This window comes from Phalangium opilio, unplaced genomic scaffold, assembly GCF_054372755.1.
Source record: "Phalangium opilio isolate 3A_F unplaced genomic scaffold, DU_Popi_V2 ptg000062l_1, whole genome shotgun sequence".
Taxonomy (NCBI): domain Eukaryota; kingdom Metazoa; phylum Arthropoda; class Arachnida; order Opiliones; family Phalangiidae; genus Phalangium; species Phalangium opilio.
Window position 1 is genome coordinate 1,103,423 of NW_028324179.1, and position 5,953 is coordinate 1,109,375.

Genomic DNA, 5,953 nt, shown 5'->3' on the forward strand with positions numbered 1-5,953 from the left:
TAACACTACACTTTGTGTAGAAATTGATTTTGAAGTGTAATAGAACTTTTCACTATTGTCGTCACCAAAAAAAATATAGACATTGCCCCCATAAATAAAAAATAAGTAAACTATTCATTTCAATCAAAATATTCCAGGAAGTTTTGCATATTCTCTTAGTGTTTCTAAACAGCTACGGTTATCTATCTGCGTGACAGGTGACGTTTCCTATAAATCAACAGGGGTAGAATTTGCAAAAATTTTCTGGAAAATTTTTAAAATACATTTAAAGTTTAATAACCATTTCATTGTCTTTTTGGTAACCCATGCACAAAATAATGATTATAAAACAGCAGTGTTCTTTAAGTTTAAGCTAATAGTTGCGTGACAAAATTTTAAAAACATAGCCTAAAATTTTATATTTAAATGAACATATAATAGCCAGTAAATGGTAAAGTTTTACTTCAACCCGCCCCCCCCCCCGCCATTTACACAACTAATATAACCAAGTACAACATTCTTTCGACAAATCAGTAATATCCTATCGTATCAACATGCGCCAACAAGAAAGATATTTCATCATAGCCAACACGAGTAATATAAAATACTTAAAATGTACAGTTGAAAAATACGATGACCAATAGAACTTCCCGAACTATCATTTTGGAAAAAAAAACCCAACAAGACATACGACAGAGACGACATATCAAGATATATCCATATTCAATTTCTCTACTGATATTCAGACGCTTTGGATTGGCACGTTCAAAGAGTGAAAGTGACTTTGGATTAAGAACAACAAAGATGTACAAAGAAACAACCTTTGTGTTGGCTTCAACTATACCAATTAAAAAAAATATATCCCAATGCTTCAACTTCGCCACATTACTCCTGTACGACTTGGCAATTGGTCCACAAACAAAATAGAAGCTCGTAAAAGGATTCGCAAAATAACTTCATCAAACAAAAGTTGCCTAATAACGGCTGTATATGTACTGTCGGAAGTTTAGCTCACTTCTGTAAGCCTAGCTTCTGGGCGACAAAGTTTTGAGGGAATAAGGGACTTGTCAGAATGCCTACCCTACAGGAACTGACTACCCCGTGTCCGAGGGTGGTGAAACACCCCAAATCCCCCCTCCTTCACCACCCGATTAAACCTCAATTACTTCACTCGTTAATCTTTCATCACCGTGGACTATCAATTCAATTTGCATTGAAACTTCGTAATTCAAACCATCGCAATTCAATTTGCATTGAAACTTCATAATTAAAACCATCGCAATTCAATTTGCGTTAAAGCTTCGCAATTAAAATCTTCGCAATTCAATTTGCATTGAAACTTCGTAATTAAAACCATCGCAATGAAGGTTTGACAAACAAAAGAACCTCGATGAAATCGGTAATTAAAGATGTCAATTAATGACACTCACTCATTAACCACTAACGCTATCATGCAATAATAATGAATACGAAAAATGTTTGTGAAATGAATTAGAATTATCACTAACAATTAAAGGGCATCTGAACAACTCATATTTTACATCAACGTATCAGTACGCTTTTAAAAAGCATCTTTAAAAATGTTAAAGGTGATTTAACAAAGACACCCCCCCCCCATTATAGGAGACAAAAAAATTACTGTTTTCCTGACAACTAGGCTATTATTAATTCCCAATTTGTGAGTCCTAGGATTAAATGTAAATAAACACTTTTTAAAAATAGAATCTTTCACTTGAGAGATTACCAAAATTATTATAGGCATTCAACATTAATGTTGGACTTTTAAGTCCATCCTTCACGTATGATTGTCTTTGAAAATTTCATTAATCTCTTCAATGATTCCATAGTGAAACTTACATTTACCACTGAATTGAAAATTTTACGAGAACAAATCTGTAATTGTTTTAAAAACCATTCTGGAGACAAAAATTAAATTTTCCTTCGGAAGCTACGAATAAAACCTTATAAAATACGCAACTATTAGCTTAAACATGGAAAACAAAAAATATTACTAGAAAAAAAATTTGATAGTACAATTTATAATAACAAATCAACCATGGTAATTTAAGCCCAAATTAAAGGCTGTAAATAAATGCAGCTATACCAAACCAAAAGTGTACATAAAATAAATCTTTTGTGCATTAACAGAACATCATCATACGTGTTTAAAGCTTTAAAAATGTTCAAAAAACTAAATGTTCATAATGTTATTTAATTCTTTAATGATTCACGAGAAATTATAAAACAAAAGGTAACTTCAAAATTCCAGATAATGTTATAATTATTCATTAAAGAACTCTTTTCTTGAATAAAATTATTGACCATAATTTTTATAGTTATTAAATTATTGTACTCAAGACCTAAATAGCTGACAACACGTAATTTCACGATTCATTTCATAAGTATAAATAAATAGTTATTTCCAATACTTAATGCTAAAGCTAAACAGTTCCATTGCCTGCCCTAACACGGTACCTAATATTCTACCCTACAATTTTTCAATACCAAAGTCAGAAACCAACTAGAAGTCAACACGAGGGCGGACCTTAAAGCAGCTTATGCCAGCTTTTTCAAAAATACACAGAGGAGAAAATCTCTAACAGTACCAAAGGAGCGATGTTGCACTAAATTTGCGCCGGTTATTGCTTTCAAATTATTATCAAATTGCCCCATTTAGAACGATAATACTAAATTGGATGTTTTTCTACCAAAATATTGCTACCTTTCCCAAATTATTGGTAGTTAGTTTATTTAAAGTCACGTTTACCACAATTTGCCTATTTCACCAACTGCCAGAGAAAGACATACTTTAAAGTCATTTATGTTGAACGTGAAAGTTAAGAGCAATATCCGTATTTAAATGTTGTTGGAACAATGGCATTAAAACAGTCTTTAAGAATGATCTGCGTGGGAACATCTGGTATATTTCTGGTCAACCCCCATCGGGAATTAATTAATAATGCCGATTCTATGGTATGAGGGAATACGCGATGAAATAATGGCTAAAATCAACCCCGGTTAAATTAATAAACAATTAAGACTGAAGTTGCAGATATTAGTCAAAAATGTCTTGATTAGAATCAATACTTAAAAAAGTATCGATAAGACTGAGGTTATCACTTGACTTAAGGTTCAGATATTAATTTTTCTTTTTAATTGAAACTTAAAGGCATGCTTAAGAAAAAAACAAGGTTCCATTACCGTTTTACGTTGAAATAACTTATTTTACAGGTAATCAATTTCAAAAATTTACTTATCTCGGGTTTTCGGGCACAATTCCATTCCCCCAAAACATTTTATCATTACATTAATTACTTTTGAGAGATAACGTGTCAAAATAAACTTTAAAACAATAGAAAACTGAATGAGCGGTCTGTTTAGCCATGACCAAAACTTTCAAATCAGTGTTGCCAATGTTAGAAAGTGGATTTTCCCACTTCCATTTTAAAATTTCACTCATTTCCCGCACCCCCTTTTTTTACAGTCATATTTATCTGGACTATTTTATCCTACTAAGCTTAATATGGAATATCACTCCGCATGGCTTTGACAAAATGTACAAATGGTCCAAAATGCTATAAAGCTTAAAAATTCTCAAAATATGCGTTCTTTCTTTTTCAGTGGCAAACTTAAAATCACCGAATTTATTTCAAAATGTCGCTTGAAATTATTAAACCGGACAAAATTTTCGAAAATACACTAATTTCAATTGCACAGTCTGCACTATTAACCCTTTAACAGGAAAATTCCGACATTTGATCGATTTTGGAAAAATATTACTTTTTCCCCACAGAGCCTAACATCAAACCTAAATTTCCCACGATGTGAGAAATTACCCACACATTGGCAACACTGCTTTAAAAAGTTGCAACAAGCACCCTTTCGAGACATGTCCAGTGCAGAACAAATTAGTGCTTAACCCGCTAATAGTACGACCACGGAGAATTGATGTAAACTGTAGTTGAAATATCATCATGTGCGACAAGCGGCACTGAATAGTCTCTATAGCCATTGTTTGAAACTAGAGAGAGAAATAGTTGAGTAGCATTAATCATGTCCTGAGCTATGAGAATGAACAGTATGACTGTTGACTGAAGTACACTAGACATTACATCATTTTGCATAACCACGAGTAAAAATCCAACTGTCCCTACTTAATTTTCCGCCATTGTTTTCAACCGTTCCACTGCGAAGCATGACGGGAACAAATGGGGGAACCTTTTAAAACTCAAAGTCATACACGTACTCTCTCAAAAGTAATTAATGTAATGATAAAATGTTTTGGGGGAATGGAATTGTGCCCGAAAACCCGAGATAAGTAAATTTTTGAAATTGATTACCTGTAAAATAAGTTATTTCAACGTAAAACGGTAATGGAACCTTGTTTTTTTCTTAAGCATGCCTTTAAGTTTCAATTAAAAAGAAAAATTAATATCTGAACCTTAAGTCAAGTGATAACCTCAGTCTTATCGATACTTTTTTAAGTATTGATTCTAATCAAGACATTTTTGACTAATAAGGTGTGCAGTCATTACTTATTTCATTGGAAAACCGCCGTTAAAGGCAGTGCTATTTCTTGTGTTTAACAGTTTTTAATGTAAACAAAGATGTTACGTTGGTTGTTCTGTAGTAAGCGTGGTCTTTCAAAAAGCATAACCTAATTAAATATTTCAATTATTTGGGTAGAAATGCCATTTTTTAATTAATACAATGGAGATATGAAAATAGCCGTAACGGATAAAAGCAGATGTGTACTAAAGAACACGACTACATGGTTTTTTCTACCCTAATTTGAGCAAATTAGATAACGGTATCCTGAATTAACTAGCGCTACTGTTACCTATGTTGACGAAATAAACAAAGCATAAAATCATAGCATAATTACGACTTCGAAGTTAGGAACAGAGGATATCCTAGCACGGTGCTACGGAAATAGTTTTGACCAAGGCTTAGTGAAATGAAAGAGATTAATTTACAATAATTTACAAATTTAATGATAATTTTTACCTTAAGCGTTTTATATTTAAATAATATTAAGTTTTAGCAACTAAAAATACTAAAATTAGACCAAATTACTTTCCTAAAGCTTCACAAAGTTCATAAACGCTATTTAAGGCGACGATTTAGACTCTAACATTTTGATGGCGTCGCCGACTTAAGCTATCGCCGTTTCAACGTCACGGTGGCTGCGCGGCATTATTAAAGCCGTCTTATCCCGCTCTCTATAGGCCATTTCATTCAAAAAGCATTATGAAGAAACTCTCAAATTATTATGAGGCAACTAAACCTTAAAATACGCCAATTTTGGTCGCGCTGATATTTTCTAGTAAATTAGTGTATCCATGATATAAAATCGCAAATCGAGTTATGTTCTAAATGTTATCAAAATTAATACTTAATCTTAATTATTTTCCATGAAAATCGCTTAGCGGAATGAGAAATGTTGTACCTTTCATTTAAGACCGTTCCCAAAACTAGCAAACGTATAGTTTTTCTAACATCGGATTAACCGGACGGTTCTTTTCAAAAAATTTCCATGTTATTTCTATGGGAAAAATTCCTGTTTTTCATAAAAAGGTGTGAAAACTTTTATGGAAATGAAAACCACCCTTAGCAACTTTATTCTTTATAAAAAACTAATGGATGGATCTTTTTGAAATTTTAACCACACAAAGGGCCCAAATTGTAGTTATGGGGTATATTTTCAAAACAGTAAACGTAATACAAAAAAAGTTACATCCAATCAAAAAACCACCCTTATACATTAAGGGCAGTATGAAGTCTTATCTAAGAGAGCTACCGCTCTCTCAGAATATAATTATTTATTTAAGAAAAACCTCTTAATTGCGTCTCGATTTGGAGAGGTCTATTAAATCGGTTATCCAACTTGTTTTAAGAGATCATCCGTAAAACATGAACACAAATCGCAACCTTTTTTAGGCGGTGTCCCCATTGTGACAAAATCGGCTGGTCA